The sequence below is a fragment of the Lactuca virosa genome, chromosome 7 (assembly GCF_052849685.1).
Source record: "Lactuca virosa cultivar CGN04683 chromosome 7, Lactuca_virosa_CGN04683_v6, whole genome shotgun sequence".
NCBI classification, from domain to species: Eukaryota; Viridiplantae; Streptophyta; class Magnoliopsida; order Asterales; family Asteraceae; genus Lactuca; species Lactuca virosa.
In genome coordinates this window covers 119564959-119590172 of record NC_136432.1, presented here as the reverse complement: position 1 = coordinate 119590172, position 25214 = coordinate 119564959, and positions in this window count along the sequence as shown.

The window sequence follows — 25214 nt, the reverse complement described above, 5'->3', positions numbered from 1 at the left end:
GCTAGAAAATATAAAGAGAAAGAAACTCCAAGACCAATTAAACCGATCATTATAGACTACAAGCCAATCTCACCATTCCCGTCATTACTAAAAAGCAGGAAGCTTGAACGAGAGAATAAGGAAATCATAGACACCTTTTGTAAGGTGGAGGTAAATATTCCACTTTTAGATATTATAAAACAAATTCCTCATTTTGAAAAATTTTCAAAAGAATTGCGTGCTTCAAAGAAAAAGCTAAAAATTAGTGAAACTATCAAGGCTGGTGAAAAAATTTCTGCAATTTTACAAAAAAATTTTACCTCCAAAGTGCAAGGATCCGAGAATTTTCTCGATTCTTTGTAAATTGGGTGACCTTATTTTTCCAAAATTCATGCTTGACTTAGGTTCTTCAGTAAATGTCCTCCCAATTTTAGTGTTTGAAAAATTAAAATTGGGACCTCTTAAAAAGACCAGGACCATCATTTAGTTGGCTCATCAATCTTTAGTTACCAAAAAGGTCTATTGGAGGATGTTTTAGTCCAAGTAAATGAGCTTATTTTTCATGTTTATTTTTATATTTTGGACATGGGTAATGATGAGAATAAAGTTCTCTTAGATCGATAGATTCAAACAGATATTAATAAGACAATAACAAGCAATATGAAACAATGAACACCAACGTGAATCAAACGAATGTCGAATGATTAAAACAGCAACCCTCAGAAGAGCTCGATGAAGAACTTCTACTTTAGAGGGTGCTAGGGTTACATTACTTGTCAAAAGAAATATTCAGAAGCGTAACAAATGTGATGCATGCATGCACCATAAATACTAAACCCTAAAAACAAACTCACGGTTGGACAGGCCCAAACCGTGATTACATATGGACCGAACTAAACAAAGCCCAATGACGCAACACATGAACTCAACAGTCTCCCCCTTTGCGCCAATTGAGGCGAGAGATCACTTCGGTTGAGTAACTGTAGGTTTCCTCACAGTCTTGAACAACTTGGGGATGATGGCAAGAAGAGTTTGACGAAAAAGAATATACTACCAAAAACAGTAAACATCTATTTATCGGCTTCACTATTCTGATTACACCCGTGTATGATATCGAGAATATGCTCCAAGCAGGCAGTGGAGAACAGGTGTTTGTCAACAAGAGCGAACATACACTTTTGACCTTCGCCCCTGATGAACATGACTATATGAAACTTGGTGTCAATTTTACCCTTAATCATCACATTGATGTCGCTTGCCTTCCCAATTGGCTTGATAGTGGGCTTCTTCTTTATGGCAGAGGCAATTTCCTGATCCATCTTTGGGACTTGAAGAATATAACACACCAGCATTTGCTTGATGTGATCTATAATAGGCTCATACTCCTTTTGATTAGTCAGCAATATGTTGTTCAGAAGAATCCAGTCATGAGGATTCAAATTTGGCAAATCAGCTAGGGAGATCATATGAACCGAACTGTCTGAGCCTCGGGTCACTTTGAACTTGATATTGATAAACTTCCCTGCTGAAGTGGGTTTCAACACCATGACTGTTGTGATTTTCTGATTACTCCAAGTCAGGTATTGAGGTTGAGCGAACTCAAGATAGTACTTAAGTAGATCTCGATCAACCTTCGGGTCAGGAGAGGGGATGGCAACTGTTGACTCAAAACAATGAAAGATGAATGCCTTTCGGGTGATTGGCATATCAAATTGAGAATCCTTGGAATTCTCAAGAGCGAATGAAAGGACCGGTTCGAGCCAATGTCTGCTTGGAGCTTCAATTACCTCCCTCTAAAGCTATTCCATAGACCACAGAGGAAACATAGATTTCCTCTGTTCTAAGACTTCGTTCGCTTTCCTCTCCCTATCAAATCCTTCCTTCGCTTTTCGAACCTTTTCCTCAATATCTCGATCAGTAGGCTTGGCTTTGAGGCTTTCGGTTTTAGAAGCGTTTGCTCCTGTATCAGTCTCATCATCGATTTCATCCTCATCATCATCACCAATCTTCTTCTTTCGTTTGTCCTTCATACTGCCCGAAGCTTCATTATCCTTCGGCTCAGCAGTGACTTTCGGTTGCGTGATAGGTTTGCTTTTTGGAGGTGGTTGTGATTGACCCTAGCCCTGAGTAACATTTTCTCCCCCTTGTTTCGGAGGGACAACGGGCTCCGGAACACCCTCAATCCTGCTTAGAATGTCTAGAGCAGGTCTCAATTTCTCAGTCAACTGGCATCGAATCGAGATTGTAAGGACTGAGTCATGGGCTTCCAGAAGGTGTTGAAGAATTGAATGCACATCACCAACCGAGCTTTTGACTACTGCTCTTTCAGACTTAAGCTCTTCAATCTCCTTGGTCGCCGTTTTGAGCTTTAGATTCTGAATTTTAAGCTGAGAAGTTCGTTTATCAAGCTCATCCATGATCTTGTTTTCCACAGCTAGTTCGGCTTCAAGTTGAGAGAGACGTGCATGAAATGATGTTTGAAGCTCGGTGTTGGCAGTCTGGATTGCTTTGCGTGTTTCCTCGAAATGCTTCTTTTCAGCCTGAAACGAACGGGTAAGATTATCAACCGAAACATTCACCGTTTGAGCATTCTTCTGAGCGGCAGCCTGAAGAGAATCAAGGAAAAGTTGAGCATCAGAAATTAGTTTCTCGACGTTTACGGTCGCTTGCTTGCAATCTTTGGTTGAGGCTTCGACTGCAATAGAGGCTTTTTGACATGTAGAAGTGGAAGCATCGATAGCTTTGACAACATTAAAAATGGATGTATCATGCTCTTTGACAAAGGTTTCCAAGAGAGCCTTGATAGCAGCTTCAGAGTATGCACTTCTGGAAGAAGAGGAAGAAAGCAGTTGGTCAAGCTTGTCATTCATAGCCTTTAAATGCTTCTTCATGACAGGAGCGTCATCATCATCATCGCTCTGTACTCGATATGGACTATAATAAACAAAATCGAATTCCATTTCTTCTCCTCTAAGAACATGATCAGATTTGTGTGTAGGAGGTGGGGATAAAGGTTTTGAGGTAATTGGGGGTTCATAACTGAAAGTAGATGCCCTGTATCAGATACGTTGACACGAACAGTAGGTTCGGTTGGAGAAGTAATAGTGGTAGTAACTTCGGTGAATAAAGGGGTTGGAATTGGAATTGAGGTTGTAGTGGAAGAGGAGATGGGTGGAGGAAAGGGAGCAATAGTAATAGGAACCGATTGTGTAGGAGAGTGAGGAGGTGAGTTTCAGTTACCTTCATTAGTTGGTGAGGGTGGAGGAGAATTACCTCGAGGCGGACTTTCATGAAGAGAAACGTCATCATCACTGGACTCTGGTTCGGGCTGTGGGTCAGATGGAACATAGTCAGAGTCACTTGAAGAAGGGGAAGGAGACTTCGGCTTATGTGATTTCTTCTTGGTCTTCCGTTTCTTTGGAGCAGTAGGGGCTGCTTGTTCAGACTTTCGCTTCTTGGGAGTAGAGTCTTTTTAGGATTGACCTTCCTTCTCCCCTTTTCTTTTAGGGTTTTCCCTCTTTTCGTTGGTTTATCTGTTGCATCTAGGGAGCTTTGCATTTCTGGAGTAAAGCTGCCTTGGCCCTGTAGGGGGTAGCTTATTGTATTCAGTTATCACCTTGCTTTCACTAGAAACACACCTGTACATAAATTCTGGAACCGAACCAATAAAGAGAAACTTCGATGGATCTGAGACAAGTATCCTCGTCGTGTGGAAAGTAGCAATAGATGACTTCAATGAGTCTGCCATTGTTGGAACGTGAAACTTTTCCATCACCCATTGAGTAACAAGAGTCCAAAACCTAGCACAAGAGATTTCAGAGTAGCGTGAAGTAGAGCTTATACTCTGAACCAGTTGAGACCATAAGATAGATCCAAAGTCCATGTTAACCCCATGGTACAGACCATAAAGAAGGGTCATGAACGCCCTGCTCGCTCCATCAGAACCTGCAACCCTCTCCGATAAACCCTTGGAGAGGAGGGTAAATAGACCGTTCCACTGAGGAGGAAGACATGATTTCTTGAACTTTGTGACAGTGGTGAGAATCTCAGTGTACCCCATATCATAGAACATTGTGAAGAGTTGAGTGGTGGTAATGGAATCAGGGTTAATCATGGAGTTGTCGACAACAAGCCTTACAACAAACAAAACCTAGCTTTTGAAATGGACGTCTTTTGAGTGACGATCTCAAAGAAAATACGCTCCTTTGCTTTATCATAGACAGCGGTTGAGTAGACTTAAGAAAGTAGTGACATTGGAACACACTCCACCTGGGTTAGGGCTATGACAAGTGGTGAATATTTGAGGCATTCAACCACTTGTAGCATGTAGGGATCATACTGGAAAGGTGAGAGTTCAATGATGAGGTTTTGATTAGTTTTAATGGTGAGAAGAGAGGACTGAGCAGTTTGTTCATAAACAGATGAAGATTCAGCCATTGTAGCAGGTGTGAAGAAGAACATGAACAGTAGAAATTCGCCGGTGTGTTCTTGAGAGAGTTAAGAATTGGTAAAGTAGTTCAAGAGGTGTGAGAAAACCTTATATACCATCGCCAGGAGAGAGAAACAATCCACAGTAACAATTCGACGATCTTCTGAATCGGCGCCTAAAAAAGCGCGATTTGACAGCTAGGTTTCCCTAGGAAGACGTCATCAGGCGTGATGTTAGGAACCGTTTCAAATTCACGCACCCGTTTCAAATATTATCCAATGACGTGGTTTGAAATCTTATCTTGCTACCACCGTTTCAACTTCAAAAACTTTTCAAATTCCTTTTCAAACTGTGACAAACCCTTTCGCGTCATATAAGGCTGACAATGTTCGCTCCTTCACACGATATACCACCATAGCATTTACAACTGAAGCATCAAATCTGAAAAATTGCCATGAGTACCACGAACAAGAATTGGGAAAATCATAATGATCTTCGTGCAATAGTGTGCCAATAGAAAAGAAATAAAGCAAATTATTTGTGGGATGTAAGTGATGTCTATTTAGACACGAAACTATGGATCCCGGGCACGAATCTCTTCCTTCAAAGTCAAGAGAGACTTAGAAGTGTCTGTGTGGTTTCCCGTTGAATTACGATCAAATGTTTATTAAGAAACATTGAAAGGCATCTTTTTCAAATATAAGGTATAAAGGGTGGCTTATCTTCAACCGAACTTCAGTACTTGACATAAGACCGAAAGTGGGATAAAGTACTTGTGAGACCAGTGTAGCCTATTAAACAAGTAGGTTAGGGAATATATCCAGTGACTTGGTGATAAATTGTAGAAATCTCAAAAACAAAATTAAACTGGATCTTATGGGAAGAAATGCCTTGGTGTTAGACAGTTTCATAAAGATCGCACAAAAATAAAAAAAGAGATTTCGTGGTACCTTCCACTAAAGTGGTTTCGTTAAAGCGTGGGTGAAAACTAGAACATTTGATTGTTCACCGTCAATTCGTTATTGGTGGTGGATTTTGGGTTTCACTTAGCACGTGGTGAAACGAAGCTAAGATCATTAACACAGATGTTGTGTAACCATAAACCTCAATGGTAAAATCTGAGAGTCTCAAGGGTTACTATTATGAACCGAAATGAGATGGAGAAGAGTGATAAGGAGGTTAAAGAACCGAAAGCACCTCTGCTATATAGTAAGGACCGAGCAGATAACTCTTAACTCAATGTGAGACGAGTAAGGTAGCACATGACATAAGTGATTTTATCAGCCTGATTGGGAAGATTTGATTTGTGTATATCAAATCAGTAAGGCTACACTTGAAGTCTTTTAAGGCTTTGGTCGACATACAGCAGCATGCTTCTAGGGAAACTTAGCTAGTACTAAGATAAAGAAATGTATACCTGTCCCAGCTCCATCATTTGAATAATCGATGATACCTTTCAGTGATATTTTTGGAATTTTTAATTTTAATGAAAAGCAACAAAAACAAAACGAAAAATATTTTTGGATTTTATAAATTTTCTGAAAAAGAAATAAAAACAGAAAGGAAAATATTTTTGTTTTTTATGAAATTTCTGAAAAAGAATTAAAAACAGAAAGGAAAATATTTTTGATTTTTACGAATTTTCTGAAAAAGAATTAAAAACAGAAAGGAAAATATTGTTGATTTTTATGAATATAAATTAAGTGAGAAAAGACATACATAAAGTACAAACTATACATCCGAAACTACACCTAAAAGTAGTGAAGCGAAATAGACCGAACGTTCGGTTCATTTCGGTTCCCAAAAAATCAGGAGCCGAAATAGACCGAGCGTTCGCTCTATTTCGTGTTCGGTCCATTTCGGTTCCCGAAAATTTTGGAGCCGAAATAGACCGATCGTTCGCTCTATTTCGCGTTCGGTCCATTTCGGTTCCCAAAATATCTGGAGCCGAAATAGACCGAGCGTTCGCTCTATTTCACTTGATAAATTTTAATGAGGTGAAAGTAGTTTCGGTACTGATTCAACTTCCATCATTCCTAAGACTTGGAGAATTTTATTAAAACTTACTTCAGGTAAGGCTTTCGTGAAGATGTCAGCTAGTTGATCAGCAGATCTAACAAAATGGATTTCCACATTACCATCTTCAACGTGATGCTTGATGAAATGGTATCTCAGTGCTATATGCTTCGTTTTGGAGTGTTGCACAAGATTGTAACATATTCGAATAGCGCTTTCTGAGTCAAAATAAAGTGGAATCTTCTTCATGTTTAGGCCATAGTCTCTAAGTTGGCTTTGTATCCAAATGACCTGTGAAGTACAAGATGATGCAGCAATATATTCAGCTCCGGCTGTTGAGAGTTAAATGCATGTTTGTTTCTTGGACTGCCAGCTGACGAGTTTACCATCGAGGAATTGAAATCCGCATGTAGTGCTCTTTCGGTCCAAACCACATCCTCCGAGATCAGCATTAGTGATTTATCAAGATACCATAGACCGAGAGATGAGGTTCGCTTCAAATATCTGAAGATGTTCTTAACAGTCACCATATGAGGTTCGCATGGATTAGCTTGGAACCTGGCACAATAACAAATAGAAAACATAATATCTGGTCTACTAGCTGTTAGATACATTTGAGACTCTATCATTTGTCGATAGAGGGTCATATCTACAGCCGGTTTCTCCAAAGATGGTGTTAACTTCGTTCCAAATGCCATAGGAACCTTTACTTTGGAATCTCCCATCATGCCAAACTTAGCCAGTAGGGTTTTTGTGTAAGCCTCCTGATTGATAAATATGCCTTCGGGTCCCTGTCTAATGTTCAAGCCAAGGAAAAAGTTAATTGGACCCATTGAGCTCATCTCAAACTTAGTTTACATCAACTTCCTGAATTCAGCTGTGAGGCTGTGATTCGTGGAACCGAAGATGATATCATCAACGTAAATTTGGAAGATCATTAAATGGTCACCCTCTTTCTTGCGAAAGAAGGTTGGGTCAACCGAACCTTGTTTAAACTTTGACATTTTTAGAAATCGAGTAAGGGTTTCATACCAGGCTCCAGGAGCTTGCTTCAAACCATAGACAAGTTTATCCAGAATATAGCAATGATCAGAGCATTCTTGAATGGAGAACTAGAGGAGACTTCAAAATTCTTGTGAGCCTTCAAAATTCTTGTGAGCAGCGTATGCTAGAAAGATCCGAACTGATTCTAGCCTTGCTACAGGAGTGAATGTTTCTTCGTAATCTATACCTTCTTCCTGACAATATCCCTTGACTACCAGCCTTGCCTTGTTACGAATTACATTCTCCTCTTTATGATCTTCCTTCCGGCTCCATAACTACATGGAATGAGCTCGCGAAACTATTCCTAGAGAACTATTTTACATAAGCGTTAGTTTCGAGCCATCGCAGATAGGTCCTTGCTATCGAACATGGAAAAATAAATCAATGATAATCAGTTGAATCAGTGTTTCTGTGAAGGTCTCAATCCCATAGAAAGAAGATTAATAAATGCTTCAAGTGCCGGATCCTTACGCGATATGACACCAACCGAAATCTGAGAGTTGATAGAAAAACTTGTTATTGAGTCAAAACATTCTCGTAACTAAGAAGAATGGTATCCTGACCAGCCAAGAGGTGTAAAAGAAGTTAGTTCACATCATCCATAAGCCAAAATTTCTTAATTGACCTGAAAACTGAACATCCCACTGACATATGTCCACTATTGCAAGAGGGTGTTGCTCTAGTAAAAGCTATCAGAGGTTACCAGCGGGAAAATTTTAATCAACCTAAAATTTTTTACAAGAATTATAATTTTCAACAAAGACAGTAGTATCAATACCCTCCTGGATTTCAACAACAACCTTCGAATCAACAATTTGGCGGATTTGGCTTAGCTTTAGAAGATATTGTTAAAATCCTAGACACTAGCACTCATACATTCCAGAACGAAAACAGAGCAAGCATCAAACATCTGGAATAACAGGTGTCTCACCTTGCCACTTCTATGGGTCATTTGAATCTTAAGGTACACTACTGGGGCAAACCAAAAATAACTGGAAGCATAATGTGAGCATGATTACCTTGAGAAGTGGGAAGGATTATGAATGTTAGAGTGAACCAGAAAAGGAGGAGGGTGAAAAGCATGTTGAAGAGATTGTGGATGAAAAAGAAGCTAGAAAATATAAAGAGAAAGAAACTCCAAGACCAATTAAACCGATCATTATAGACTACAAGCCAATCTCACCATTCCCGTCATTACTAAAAAGCAGGAAGCTTGAACGAGAGAATAAGGAAATCATAGACACCTTTTGTAAGGTGGAGGTAAATATTCCACTTTTAGATATTATAAAACAAATTCCTCATTTTGAAAATTTTTCAAAAGAATTGCGTGCTTCAAAGAAAAAGCTAAAAATTAGTGAAACTATCAAGGCTAGTGAAAAAATTTCTGCAATTTTACAAAACAAAATTACCTCCAAAGTGCAAGGATCCGGGAATTTTCTCGATTCTTTGTAAATTGGGTGACCTTATTTTTCCAAAATTCATGCTTGACTTAGGTTCTTCAGTAAATGTCCTCCCAATTTCAGTGTTTGAAAAATTAAAATTGGGACCTCTTAAAAAGACCAGGACCATCATTTAGTTGGCTCATCAATCTTTAGTTACCAAAAAGGTCTATTGGAGGATGTTTTAGTCCAAGTAAATGAGCTTATTTTTCATGTTTATTTTTATATTTTGGACATGGGTAATGATGAGAATAAAGTTCTCTTAGATCGATAGATTCAAACAGATATTAATAAGACAATAACAAGCAATATGAAACAATGAACACCAACGTGAATCAAACGAATGTCGAATGATTAAAACAGCAACCCTCAGAAGAGCTCGATGAAGAACTTCTACTTTAGAGGGTGCTAGGGTTACATTACTTGTCAAAAGAAATATTCAGAAGCGTAACAAATGTGATGCATGCATGCACCATAAATACTAAACCCTAAAAACAAACTCACGGTTGGACAGGCCCAAACCGTGATTACATATGGACCGAACTAAACAAAGCCCAATGACGCAACACATGAACTCAACAGTATCCTCCTTTGCGCCAATTGAGGCGAGAGATCACTTCGGTTGAGTAACTGTAGATTTCCTCACAGTCTTGAACAACTTGGGGATGATGGCAAGAAGAGTTTGACGAAAAAGAATATACTACCAAAAACAGTAAACATCTATTTATCGGCTTCACTATTCTGATTACACCCGTGTATGATATCGAGAATATGCTCCAAGCAGGAAGTGGAGAACAGGTGTTTGTCAACAAGAGCGAACATACACTTTTGACCTTCGCCCCTGATGAACATGACTGTATGAAACTTGGTGTCGATTTTACCCTTAATCATCACATTGATGTCGCTTGCCTTCCCAATTGGCTTGATAGTGGGCTTCTTCTTTATGGCAGAGGCAATTTCCTGATCCATCTTTGGGACTTGAAGAATATAACACACCAGCATTTGCTTGATGTGATCTATAATAGGCTCATACTCCTTTTGATTAGTCAGCAATATGTTGTTCAGAAGAATCCAGTCATGAGGATTCAAATTTGGCAAATCAGCTAGGGAGATCATATGAACCGAACTGTCTAAGCCTCGGGTCACTTTGAACTTGATATTGATAAACTTCCCTGCTGAAGTGGGTTTCAACACCATGACTGTTGTGATTTTCTGATTACTCCAAGTCAGGTATTGAGGTTGAGAGAACTCAAGATAGTACTTAAGCAGATCTCGATCAACCTTCGGGTCAGGAGAAGGGATGGCAACTGTTGACTCAAAACAATGAAAGATGAATGCCTTTCGGGTGATTGGCATATCAAATTGAGAATCCTTGGAATTCTCAAGAGCGAATGAAAGGACCGGTTCGAGCCAATGTCTGCTTGGAGCTTCAATTACCTCCCTCTGAAGCTATTCCATAGACCACAGAGGAAACATAGATTTCCTCTGTTCTAAGACTTCGTTCGCTTTCCTCTCCCTATCAAATCCTTCCTTCGCTTTTCAAACCTTTTCCTCAATATCTCGATCATTAGGCTTGGATTTGAGGCTTTCGGTTTTAGAAGCTTTTGCTCCTGTATCAGTCTCATCATCGATTTCATCCTCATCATCATCACCAATCTTCTTCTTTCGTTTGTCCTTCATACTGCCCGAAGCTTCATTATCCTTCGGCTCAGCAGTGACTTTCGGTTGCGTGATAGGTTTGCTTTTTGGAGGTGGTTGTGATTGACCCTAGCCCTGAGTAACATTTTCTCCCCCTTGTTTCAGAGGGACAACGGGCTCCAGAACACCCTCAATCCTGCTTAGAATGTCTAGAGCAGGTCTCAATTTCTCAGTCAACTGGCATCGAATCGAGATTGTAAGGACTGAGTCATGGGCTTCCAGAAGGTGTTGAAGAATTGAATGCACATCACCAACCGAGCTTTTGACTACTGCTCTTTCAGACTTAAGCTCTTCAATCTCCTTGGTCGCCGTTTTGAGCTTTAGATTCTGAATTTTAAGCTGAGAAGTTCGTTTATCAAGCTCATCCATGATCTTGTTTTCCACAGCTAGTTCGGCTTCAAGTTGAGAGAGACGTGCATGAAATGATGTTTGAAGCTCGGTGTTGGCAGTCTGGATTGCTTTGCGTGTTTCCTCGAAATGCTTCTTTTCAGCCTGAAACGAACGGGTAAGATTATCAACCGAAACATTCACCGTTTGAGCATTCTTCTGAGCGGCAGCCTGAAGAGAATCAAGGAAAAGTTGAGCATCAGAAATTAGTTTCTCGACGTTTACGGTCGCTTGCTTGCAATCTTTGGTTGAGGCTTCGACTGCAATAGAGGCTTTTTGACATGTAGAAGTGGAAGCATCGATAGCTTTGACAACATTAAAAATGGATGTATCATGCTCTTTGACAAAGGTTTCCAAGAGAGCCTTGATAGCAGCTTCAGAGTATGCACTTCTGGAAGAAGAGGAAGAAAGCAGTTGGTCAAGCTTGTCATTCATAGCCTTTAAATGCTTCTTCATGACAGGAGCGTCATCATCATCATCGCTCTGTACTCGATATGGACTATAATAAACAAAATCGAATTCCATTTCTTCTCCTCTAAGAACATGATCAGATTTGTGTGTAGGAGGTGGGGATAAAGGTTTTGAGGTAATTGGGGGTTCATAACTGAAAGTAGATGCCCCGTATCAGATACGTTGACACGAACAGTAGGTTCGGTTGGAGAAGTAATAGTGGTAGTAACTTCGGTGAATAAAGGGGTTGGAATTGGAATTGAGGTTGTAGTGGAAGAGGAGATGGGTGGAGGAAAGGGAGCAATAGTAATAGGAACCGATTGTGTAGGAGAGTGAGGAGGTGAGTTTCAGTTACCTTCATTAGTTGGTGAGGGTGGAGGAGAATTACCTCGAGGCGGACTTTCATGAAGAGAAACGTCATCATCACTGGACTCTGGTTCGGGCTGTGGGTCAGATGGAACATAGTCAGAGTCACTTGAAGAAGGGGAAGGAGACTTCGGCTTATGTGATTTCTTCTTGGTCTTCCGTTTCTTTGGAGCAGTAGGGGCTGCTTGTTCAGACTTTCGCTTCTTAGGAGTAGAGACTTTTTAGGATTGACCTTCCTTCTCCCCTTTTCTTTTAGGGTTTTCCCTCTTTTCGTTGGTTTATCTGTTGCATCTAGGGAGCTTTGCATTTCTGGAGTAAAGCTGCCTTGGCCCTGTAGGGGGTAGCTTATTGTATTCAGTTATCACCTTGCTTTCACTAGAAACACACCTGTACATAAATTCTGGAACCGAACCAATAAAGAGAAACTTCGATGGATCTGAGACAAGTATCCTCGTCGTGTGGAAAGTAGCAATAGATGACTTCAATGAGTCTGCCATTGTTGGAACGTGAAACTTTTCCATCACCCATTGAGTAACAAGAGTCCAAAACCTAGCACAAGAGATTTCAGAGTAGCGTGAAGTAGAGCTTATACTCTGAACCAGTTGAGACCATAAGATAGATCCAAAGTCCATGTTAACCCCATGGTACAGACCATAAAGAAGGGTCATGAACGCCCTGCTCGCTCCATCAGAACCTGCAACCCTCTCCGATAAACCCTTGGAGAGGAGGGTAAATAGACCGTTCCACTGAGGAGGAAGACATGATTTCTTGAACTTTGTGACAGTGGTGAGAATCTCAGTGTACCCCATATCATAGAACATTGTGAAGAGTTGAGTGGTGGTAATGGAATCAGGGTTAATCATGGAGTCGTCGACAGCAAGCCTTACAACAAACAAAACCTAGCTTTTGAAATCGACGTCTTTTGAGTGACGATCTCAAAAAAAATACGCTCCTTTGCTTTATCATAGACAGCGGTTGAGTAGACTTAAGAAAGTAGTGACATTGGAACACACTCCACCTGGGTTAGGGCTATGACAAGTGGTGAATATTTGAGGCATTCAACCACTTGTAGCATGTAGGGATCATATTGGAAAGGTGAGAGTTCAATGATGAGGTTTTGATTAGTTTTAATGGTGAGAAGAGAGGACTGAGCAGTTTGTTCATAAACAGCTAAAGATTCAGCCATTGTAGCAGGTGTGAAGAAGAAGATGAACAGTAGAAATTCGCCGGTGTGTTCTTGAGAGAGTTGAGAATTGGTAAAGTAGTTCAAGAGGTGTGAGAAAACCTCATATACCATCGCCAGGAGAGAGAAAGAATCCACAGTAACAATTCAACGATCTTCTGAATCGGCACCTAAAAAAGCGCGATTTGACAGCTAGGTTTCCCTAGGAAGACGTCATCAGGCGTGATGTTAGGAACCGTTTCAAATTCACGCACCCGTTTCAAATATTATCCAATGACGTGGTTTGAAATCTTATCTTGCTACCACCGTTTCAACTTCAAAAACTTTTCAAATTCCTTTTCAAACTGTGACAAACCCTTTCGCGTCATATAAGGCTGACAATGTTCGCTCCTTCACACGATATACCACCATAGCATTTACAACCGAAGCATCAAATCTGAAAAATTGCCATGAGTACCACGAACAAGAATTGGGAAAATCATAATGATCTTCGTGCAATAGTGTGCCAATAGAAAAGAAATAAAGCAAATTATTTGTGGGATGTAAGTGATGTCTATTTAGACACGAAACTATGGATCCCGGGCACAAATCTCTTCCTTCAAAGTCAAGAGAGACTTAGAAGTGTCTGTGTGGTTTCCCGTTGAATTACGATCAAATGTTTATTAAGAAACATTGAAAGGCATCTTTTTCAAATATAAGCTATAAAGGGTGTCTTATCTTCAACCGAACTTCAGTACTTGACATAAGACCGAAAGTGGGATAAAGTACTTGTGAGACCAGTGTAGCCTATTAAACAAGTAGGTTAGGGAATATATCCAGTGACTTGGTGATAAATTGTAGAAATCTCAAAAACAAAATTAAACTGGATCTTATGAGAAGAAATGCCTTGGTGTTAGACAGTTTCATAAAGATCGCACAAAAATAAAAAAAGAGATTTCGTGGTACCTTCCACTAAAGTGGTTTCGTTAAAGCGTGGGTGAAAACTAGAACATTTGATTGTTCACCGTCAATTCGTTATTGGTGGTGGATTTTGGGTTTCACTTAGCACGTGGTGAAACGAAGCTAAGATCATTAACACAGATGTTGTGTAACCATAAACCTCAATGGTAAACTCTGAGAGTCTCAAGGGTTACTATTATGAACCGAAATGAGATGGAGAAGAGTGATAAGGAGGTTAAAGAACCGAAAGCACCTCTGCTATATAGTAAGGACCGAGCAGATAACTCTTAACTCAATGTGAGACGAGTAAGGTAGCACATGACATAAGTGATTTTATCAGCCTGATTGGGAAGATTTGATTTGTGTATATCAAATCAGTAAGGCTACACTTGAAGTCTTTTGAGGCTTTGGTCGACATACAGCAGCATGCTTCTAGGGACACTTAGCTAGTACTAAGATAAAGAAATATATACCTGTCCCAGCTCCATCATTTGAATGATCGATGATACATTTCAGTGATATTTTTGGAATTTTTAATTTTAATGAACAGCAACAAAAACAAAACGAAAAATATTTTTGGATTTTATAAATTTTCTGAAAAAGAAATAAAAACAGAAAGGAAAATATTTTTGTTTTTTATGAAATTTCTGAAAAAGAATTAAAAACAGAAAGGAAAATATTTTTGATTTTTACGAATTTTCTGAAAAAGAATTAAAAACAGAAAGGAAAATATTGTTGATTTTTATGAATATAAATTAAGTGAGAAAAGACATACACAAAGTACAAACTATACATCCGAAACTACACCTAAAAGTAGTGAAGCGAAATAGACCGAGCGTTCGGTTCATTTCGGTTCCCAAAAAATCAGGAGCCGAAATAGACCGAGCGTTCGCTCTATTTCGTGTTCGGTCCATTTCGGTTCCCGAAAATTTTGGAGCCGAAATAGACCGATCGTTCGCTCTATTTCGCGTTCGGTCCATTTTGGTTCCCAAAATATCTGGAGCCGAAATAGACCAAGCGTTCGCTCTATTTCACTTGATAAATTTTAATGAGGTGAAAGTAGTTTCGGTACTGATTCAACTTCCATCATTCCTAAGACTTGGAGAATTTTATTAAAACTTACTTCAGGTAAGGCTTTCGTGAAGATGTCAGCTAGTTGATCAGCAGATCTAACAAAATGGATTTCCACATTACCATCTTCAACGTGATGCTTGATGAAATGGTATCTCAGTGCTATATGCTTCGTTTTGGAGTGTTGCACAAGATTGTAACATATTCGAATAGCGCTTTCTGAGTCAAAATAAAGTGGAATCTTCTTCATGTTTAGGCCATAGTCTCTAAGTTGGCTTTGTATCCAAATGACCTGTGAAGTACAAGATGATGCAGCAATATATTCAGCTCCGGCTGTTGAGAGTTAAATGCATGTTTGTTTCTTGGACTGCCAGCTGACGAGTTTACCATCGAGGAATTGAAATCCGCATGTAGTGCTCTTTCGGTCCAAACCACATCCTCCGAGATCAGCATTAGTGATTTATCAAGATACCATAGACCGAGAGATGAGGTTCGCTTCAAATATCTGAAGATGTTCTTAACAGTCACCATATGAGGTTCGCATGGATTAGCTTGGAACCTGGCACAATAACAAATAGAAAACATAATATCTGGTCTACTAGCTGTTAGATACATTTGAGACTCTATCATTTGTCGATAGAGGGTCATATCTACAGCCGGTTTCTCCAAAGATGGTGTTAACTTCGTTCCAAATGCCATAGGAACCTTTACTTTGGAATCTCCCATCATGCCAAACTTAGCCAGTAGGGTTTTTGTGTAAGCCTCCTGATTGATAAATATGCCTTCGGGTCCCTGTCTAATGTTCAAGCCAAGGAAAAAGTTAATTGGACCCATTGAGCTCATCTCAAACTTAGTCTACATCAACTTCCAGAATTCAGCTGTGAGGCTGTGATTCGTGGAACCGAAGATGATATCATCAACGTAAATTTGGAAGATCATTAAATGGTCACCCTCTTTCTTGCGAAAGAAGGTTGGGTCAACCGAACCTTGTTTAAACTTTGACATTTTTAGAAATCGAGTAAGGGTTTCATACCAGGCTCTAGGAGCTTGCTTCAAACCATAGACAAGTTTATCCAGAATATAGCAATGATCAGAGCATTCTTGAATGGAGAACTAGAGGAGACTTCAAAATTCTTGTGAGCCTTCAAAATTCTTGTGAGCAGCGTATGCTAGAAAGATCCGAACTGATTCTAGCCTTGCTACATGTGTCAAGGTTTCTTCGTAATCTATACCTTCTTCCTGACAATATCCCTTGACTACCAGCCTTGCCTTGTTACGAATTACATTCTCCTCTTTATCCATCTTGTTCCTAAATACCCATTTTAACCCAACCACAGATGCATCCTTTGGTGTAGGAATCTGTCTCCAGACTCGATTTCGCTCAAACTCGTGGAGTTCGTCTTGCATTGCCTGCACCCAATCGGAGTGATCGAGTGCAGTAGAAACCGTTTTTGGTTCTATTTCCGATACGAATGAATTGAACATGCAAAATTCTACTTGAGAGAACAAAGCAGTTTGCTTCTCTTTTATTTGAGACCGAGTAAGAACGGCTTCTGATGTTTCACTGATTACTTGAGTCTTTCGATGATCTTTTGTCCATTTTGTGAGAGGAGGGTAGTTTGGATCATAGGTAGGATCCAGTTCAACATTTATTTCTTCCTCGAAATCTGATTGAGAATCTTCGTCATTTGTATTGTTTTTCTCCCCCTCGAATGACGAAACAATCTCAACATCTTCAGAATTCTCCCCCTCGATTGGACTTTCATGGGTTATTGATGGAGATGGGTTCTCCCCCTGGAATGGTAAGTCAGGTCGCCTTGGTGTAGATGAACTCTCCCCCTGGAATGTAGAAAATCTATGAGTAGGATTACTCAAGCTTTGGGGTTCGCCTTGAACCGGAGGTTCGCTTGAGCTTTGAGGTTCGCTTGGACTATGTGGTTCACTTAGACCTGGCTGTTCGGATGGTCTTTGATGTTCGCTTTCCATTTCTTTTGATGCTTCATCGATAATTTTCTTCAATTATCGATCTTGTTGTCAGCAACTTTTGCCTCAGAATGAATTGCCGTATCTGGTTCATCAAAGAGCAACATGTATTCTTCAAATAGATTGGAAATAGGAACCGAGACTTGACCTGATTTTGGAAAGATTTCCTCCGTTGATACTTTACTGGACTGCAGTTTCTTCACATAACTATCATCAAAGGTGACATAGTAGGTTTCTTCAAGTTTCTTTGAACGTTTATTCAGAACCCTATATGCCTTTGAAGTTAGTGAGTAACCAAGAAAAATCCCTTCATCAGCCTTGACATCAAACTTGTTTCGGTTCTCTTTTGAGTTGAAAATAAAGCATCTTGAACCAAACACATGGAAGAACTTGACATTTGTCTTGCGATTATTCAAGATTTCGTATGGAGTGACGGAAAATCTCTTGTTGAGGAAGGTTCGGCTCTGGGTATAGCAGGCAGCAGCAATGGCATTAGCCCAGAAGTACAGAGGTAGAGAAGCGATACTTAGCATGGTTCGGGCCACTTCACACAACGAACAGTTTCGCTTTTCAACTACGCCATTTTGATGTGGAGTATAGGGAGCACAGAAGTTGTAAGATACTCCCTTTTCAGCGAGAAATTCTTCAAACTCTTGGTTTTTGAATTCGAGCCCATTGTCACTTCGGACATTTCTAACCACCTTTCACAATTGAAGCTCCACTTGCTTTATAAATGCTTTGAACTTTGGAGTTGCCTCTGATTTATGTTTAAGAAAGAAAACCCAGGTGAAACGTGAAAAGTCATCAACAATAACCAAAATGTTCTTACTACCACCGATGCTTTCTATGGCTGATGGACCACAAAGATCGATGTGAAGAAGCTCTAGAGTTTCAATGATCTTTGGGTTAACAATTGTAGGATGACTTTTTCGGCTTTGCTTTCCCATCTCACATGCTGCACACAAGTGTTCTTTGTCAAATTTGAGAAGTGGAAGTCCTCGTACATGATCATCGATAACCAACTTGTTGATATCCTTAAAGTTGAGATGTGAGAGCCTTCGGTGCCATAGCCAACTTTCGTCAGAGTGTGCTTTCGTTAATAAGCATACAACCGACTTTCCTCGAACTGGGTTAAGATTTAGAGGATACATCTCTCCTTTTCGCTTGGATTTTAACAAGATAACCTTCGTTTTCTTTTCAACAATCTCAGAGCCTTCATCATCAAAGGAAACCTTCAGGCCAGTTCCCACAACCAGTTGAGAGACACTGATGAGATGGTGCTGCAATCCCTCTACATATGCTACCTTACGAATTGGGAATTCTCCGTTTGTGATCATGTCGTAGCCTTTGATCGTGCCGTATGAATTATTCCCGTATTTGACACATCCACCATCCTTAAGAGCCTGAAACTCCCTTAGCTTTTCCCTCCTTCCTGTCATGTGACGTGAGCAGCCACTATCGATGTCCCATTCGTCGTCGAACTGCTCGTCACTTATAACCTGCAAAATTAAGCAGATTTAAGAACCCAAAGTTGCTTGGGTCCACGTGAGCCTTTTACAGAACAGGGATTTGCAATAGAAAGATCAACCGTATAAGTTCTTTTTACTAGTGTGTTTGCGTCTTTCCTTTTGATGGTAAATACCTTGAGTTTGTTTAAATCAGATTGAGGAATTTTATTTTGATTCTTAAAAAATTTGTTTTCATGTTTCCTAGGGTTAGCTGACGTCTTCTTTGTTTCCATCTTATCTTCAGAGACGAGCTTCCCTTTTCCCTTGCTATCCTTGACATCCTTGTTAGGATTCTGCTTTGTTTGAGAACGAGGACGATGGGATTTAGAACCGAAACTTGTCTTTCCGTTTTTATCAAAGCTAGACTTGGGACCGAAACTAGTCTTTCGGTTCTTGTCACTGCAAGAATTGGGACCGAAACTAGGCTTTCGGTTCGCTTGACTGCAGGAGTGGCAGTGGGTGCATGGACCAGAATTATCCTTTGATCCAGATTTCGCCTTGAGATTTGACACCTTTTCTGTGCGAACATAATTGGAGTTTTGGGAGTTCCAAAACTGCTTCCTTTCATTAAGATTCTTTTGATATCTGTTGTTTCGCTGGCGTTTTTGTTCAGCAAGCTGCTTTTGAGACTTGTGTATGTTTGCTCTTGGCTTCGGTCTCTCAGCATGAGTTTCGCTCTTCAATGAAGAAGTTTCGCTTGCAGCCGTCATTGGTTCGCTTAGGACTTCTTTGGTACCACTTGTGCTTGGTACATCAAAGCTTGCAGGCTTGTTGAGTGATTCTGCCACGTATCTGCCTTTAACTCTCCATAAGGTTCTCTCTGACAAACCGACAGTCTCATCTGCATTGTCGATTGGAGCCGACCAGAAATAATTATCACAGCCACCTGCATTATCTTCGTTCACTATGGCTGTCAGTTTGGCTGTGTGTTTCTGAGTAACCCCTGTCGTGGCGTAAACCTGATTAGGTACAGTTTGTACCTTTTGATAAACCACTGCTTTCGGTTTCAGAATTTTGGATTTATCTTGGGACACACGAGCGAACTCAACCAAATTTTCAGATATAAGGCCTTTGGTAGGTTCGGTTTCGCTCTTGACAAATTCTGAACAGTCAACCACATCCTCTACAGAAATTTCACTCATATCACTTTCCTCGTCAAATTCAGAAGAGTTTTCAACATTTATTTTGTTTTCTGAACTTAACTTGGCATTCAATGAGTCAAATTTTTGTATGGTTTCGGTCTTCATTTTCAATTTATCATTCTCGTCCAAAACTTTTTTAAGCGTGTCCTTATGGTCTTTGGACTTGATAAAGGACTCGATTTTGTCCAGACCAACCCTGTAACCGTCAGAGATATTATCTGAGGAGACAATAGATTCACAGTTATAACCATCAATATCAACTTCGTCCTCCTTTAACTCTAGGAAGGGCAAAATCATTTTGTGAATCTTTTTTCCAATTTCACAATCTAAATGCAATTGAGTGATTTTTGTATATAAACATTTAGCAATTAAGCAAAAAATGTTTCTTTGTTTCATCAGTTTCAAATTATCACGTTGCAAATAAATAACTTCATCTCTCGTCCTAACTAACTCTAACTCCGCTTCTCTATCCACATCCTTCGCTCCTCATTCTTGGATGTCACCCTGCTAAGTTGATCGGTTAGGTTAGCATTTGTGAGGCGTGTTTGCATTAGACTACCACTTAAACTAGAAAATTTGAATTTCAAATCGTTTAATTCCTTTTCATAGTTATTTACAGGTATTTTAAGTGATTCGAGAATGGATTGTACCTTCTTGATCAACTGATCGCAGTCATTGATCCTCTCGCTCACAGGTTTGGCAGCAAAACACTTATCTTCCATCAGATTCGCCTCCTCATACTCGCCTTCGGTTGTCTAACCCCTCATTTGTGACACTCCAGCTGTCACCATCAAGTATCTTCCAACAAACTCAGCACTCTTTTCTTTCGTCACAAACGCCTTGCCATGGGTGGGTTTACGTACTTCTTCATCTTCAGAGTCTGTAGACCAGACCTCTACGCCACAAAACTCGTCATCCACAACGTTCTCCTGCACAATCAAAGCATTCATTGAACTGTTAGAGGCTTTCTTTTTCTTTATCTCCTCCAACTTGCGCATATAGTACGCTTCATCATCTTCACCCTCTTTCTTCTCCGATAGCTTTCTCAACATGCAATCTTTGGCAAAGTGATTTTTGCCATGGCAGAAGTTGCAATCATATCCGGAGTCTCCCACCAATTTTCTCTCCTTCTTCTCTTCTTCTTTCTGAGGAGGATTTTTGATCTCCTCTTTGGCCTTTTCTGACCAATAGCTTCCTTGCCAGTTTTGGTTCTTGGCAATAGGAAACTTTTTGCGAGCAAACCTTTTCGGGTTGGAAACCATCATTGCATATTCTTCGCTTGTCAGATCACATTCTGACATCTCTGACTCTTCTTCATCTTCTGCCACATTCTTCGCTTTTGAGAGAAGGGCCAAGGATCCCATACCAGACACCACTTTCGCTTCCTTTTTCACAACACTTTCATGAGACTTGAGAATACCTACCATCTTCGCCAGTGAATAGTTTTTAAATTGCTCGTGAGCCTTCACCGTTGATACCACAGCCATCCATTCGGGTCTTAAACCATTCAAAAATGTGACCTTCTGTTCGATCACTTCTCTTCCAATGCCGTGTTTGATCATCTTGCTCAAAAGATGGTTGAAACGATCAAAAGTCTGAACAATTTTTTCATCAGACTTTTGTTGGAAAACACCGAACTCAGAGAGCAATAGAGTTTGAGTAGAATGCTCTAGGTCTTCATCAGTGGAAAACAACTCTTTAAGTCTAACCCAGATCTCTTTTGTCATGGTGCATGATCTTACTAAACGAAAAGTATCAGACTATAAAGCAAATCGAATCATTCTCATGGCTTTGACATTACACAACAACTTGTCTTTTTCGTCTTGAGGAATCTTCTCCACATCAGTTATGAGCTTGTTGTACTCCTTTTAAGTCTTAACGGTTGTATTTGTACCAGAATGAACAAAAGGACCCAATGTTATCGCTTCCCAGATAAGATAACCATTGTCTTCGGAACCAACGACGTAGTACTCGAAGTGATGCGTCCAAACTTCATAATCTTGAGTGTATAGAATCGGAATTCTGGTTGTAGATCCAATGCTGTTGGAGATATTGATCGGATTGGTTTGTGAATCTTCGTGAGGCATGATGACCTTTTTCAGATATCTGCTTAGAATCAGACTTGTAAAGATTGAATAGGGTAATATCGAGATCTATGAACAACGTCAATGAAGGAATGACGACTTAACAGATCCAATAAAAGCAGAAACCCTAAGAAAATTATTCAAATAGAAGAGATGCGTATGATTTACACAGCCTCCAGCTCTAATACCAATTGATGAGAATAAAGTTCTCTTAGATCGATAGATTCAAAGATATTAATAAGACAATAACAAGCAATATGAAATAATGAACACCAACGTGAATCAAACGAATGTCGAATGATTAAAACAGCAACCCTCAGAAGAGCTCGATGAAGAACTTCTACTTTAGAGGGTGCTAGGGTTATAGTACTTGTCAAAAGAAATATTCAGAAGCGTAACAAATGTGATGCATGCATGCACCATAAATACTAAACCCTAAAAACAAACTCACGGTTGGACAGGCCCAAACCGTGATCACATATGGACCGAACTTAACAAAGCCCAATGGCGCAACACATGAACTCAACAGGTAATGTGGATGTTTTTGATAAAAACTCAATTATCTTGGGAATACCCTTTATGAAAACTGACAAAACAAAAATATATGTTTTTAATAGCACAATTTCAATAGAGTTTGATGGGGATGTTGTCAACTCTAAAATAAATGACGATGAAATTCATTCTGATAATGTTTCTGCTAATTTTGTGGATACCAGTAGTCCTTTACCTGAGGATTGCATGTATTTTTAGACAGGAAGTTGGGTGTTGACACATCGAAAGAGCTGAAAAGAAACAGGTTTGGGAAGGAGAAGGAGTTATTAGTGTAAAGCAAACCAGAAAGAAAAAAAAGATTCAAGAAGCTAATAGAAAAAGGAAAGCTTGGGAAGAAGAAGGTAATTTTTGAGAAGATTAGAATCGAAAAAGGACTCAAGAACCTGAAGACAAATTCAACTGATAAAAATCTGAATTTTTTTTCTTCTACTGCGCAAGTACCAGATCTAGAATCTTTGCCACTTTTGAAGGGATCTGGCGTGAGAAAGAAAAGAGTTGAGTTGATGAGGAGTCCCACCTTCACCAATTAACAATTTTGTTGGGCTAAGTCGAGCCAACGACTTTAAAAAAGGACGGCTTTTCGTGAGGCAACCCTTGTAGTTTATTATTCTGTTTTCAATAAGAGTCGGTCGCAGCTCCAAGCAATTTTGGGGAAATTAGTGGATCTTTCAAATTCTAAAATTCAAGTTTTTCGCCAACATCTTCATAAAATCATAAATTTCTACAAACATATGAGGTACATTCTCTCCTAGCTGCAAGCTTTTGCTTTTATCTGTTTTATTGAGCTGTTCATTCCTCTCTAATGTAACAGCTTGATATTGAGGTATTTTCATTTTAAACCCTAAGTATGAGAATTTATTTCATTTTAGACCTTGGATATGAATTAATTGCAAAATTAGACAAAAATGGTATTTTCTTAATTTTGGGAGTTGGGTACGTACGTTGGGCGTTCCCCTAGGAATGTTGCGTAAGTGGCCAGAGTGAAAAACCTAATATTTTGGGGGTTTGGGCCTATTTTAAGCATCCTTAAGTCACCAACATGCCTTCTTTTATCAGCCTGCAACCCACGTTCGTCCCCAAGCAAACCCTAATCCATTCTAGAGCATTCTTGAGCATTTTGTGTGTGTTTTGGTAACCTTGAAGGAGAAAGGAAGAAGAGAAGATAATCTTGTAGGAGTGGGACTCTTTGGATCCAGAATAGCAACATTATTTGGCGTCATTTAGAGGTAAAAAGCTCTAAACTTGATAAAGAGTTGTTCAGATCTTGTTTAGTTATGAAACGTTGTTTGCTTGGTCCCATAAGCTTGGTATTACGAGTATGGTTTACTCTAATCCATATAAGTTGCCCTTTGAGATTTTTTGGAACATGTAGAAGCATAAAAATGTAATCTTGGTTTTTAGATTCCTTCCACGAATGAGTTACAAGGTCTTAATGGGTTAAGTGTTAGGGTTTTTGTGATTGGGTACGTAATGGCCATGCAAGACCATAAAGTTGTAAACTTTATGGTTATGGACGTTATTTTAAGGTTAGACATGGAATATGAATAAAAGAGCTTAAGGATTAAGATCTTAATAAGAAAAGAAAGAAGTCCCTCGCAAACGTTGGGCATAGCCTAGGAACGCTTAGCGTTCGAGGTCAACTCAGCTCGTATTGGTCAATGCTTGTGTACGCCAAGCGTACAAGCTGAGTACGCTGGGCGTACTCAGCTGTTTTTACCAAGTTTGACTTTTTGAATTTGACATGTTTTGACCAAGTTTGACCTAAGGATATTGTTGGGTCTAAAATTATGGTTTATACGTTACTTTTCTAGGAAAATGTATTTTTGTGTCTAGGACCGTAAACAGCTTGGTGTTTACGGTTGTGTTTACGGCCGTGAACAGGTTTACGGCCGTAAACCCATTCACGGCCCATGTCTACTATATATAGGGTGAGGAGTGCATAATTGTAGTAAAGAGAAGGAGAGCTTAAGTGTGTGAAACCTAAGGTGTTCTAGAGAGAGAAACTAGAGATAAGTTTTGTGTGTGTGAATCATTTGTATCTGGATCTTCATTCTAATCAATTCATACATAGATTCATCATATTTTTCTTCTTCTTCTCTTCTATTTTATCTGACATCATCCGTTTGATTGGGATTCCGCACCATCAAACGGGTCTGATTGATACACAAGCAGTTTGGGGACTTACAATTGGTATCAAAGCTTGGATTGTATCAGTCATTTTTGTCAGATCTGGAGCTTATTTGATCGCATTTTTGAAAGATTTTTGCGTTTTTGGATAGATCTCTGAAAAATAGGGGGGGGGGTTGTTCTTCGCGTTTTTGATAAAAACGAGTTTTTGATCGAGTTTTGGAGCAAAAAAGGTGAAAATGCTGTTTTTGGTCGTAACCAGCGAGGGGGTGGCGGCGTGTACGGTCAGCAGCTAAGGTTTCCGAAGTTTGTGGCCGCAGTTTACGGCCCCGGAGTTTACGGTCCGAGATTTCGGCCCTCGGTTTTCGGTCAGAGGGTTTACGGTCCGAGGCCTCGCACGTGTACGGCCCGCGGTTCACGGCCAGCCTTGCCTCGGAGTTTACGACCTGGTCGTTTGCGGTCCACGTCCTCGCATCTCGTCTTCGATCAAAGTCCGAAGTTCGCATATGTGTTCATTAAAAAAAAGGGGAAACGATTTTGCAGGTGCCGAGGATCGAACCCGGGCCTCCTCCCAAAATTACCCAGCGCCTTAACCAACTCCTCTAGCTAGTTGGATGATAAATCCCTTCGTTTTATAATTCAAAAGGCGTTCTTCTCTCGGTTCCAGTTTCGCATTTTTTACATTTTCAGCCCAAAATCAATTTTATTTTCTTTTTAAATTACATTATCAACCCAAAATTTTAGATTTTAATTTTTGACTTTTAATTTTGACTTTTTACTTAAAATTTTGACTTTGACTTTTAAAGTTTGACCTTTG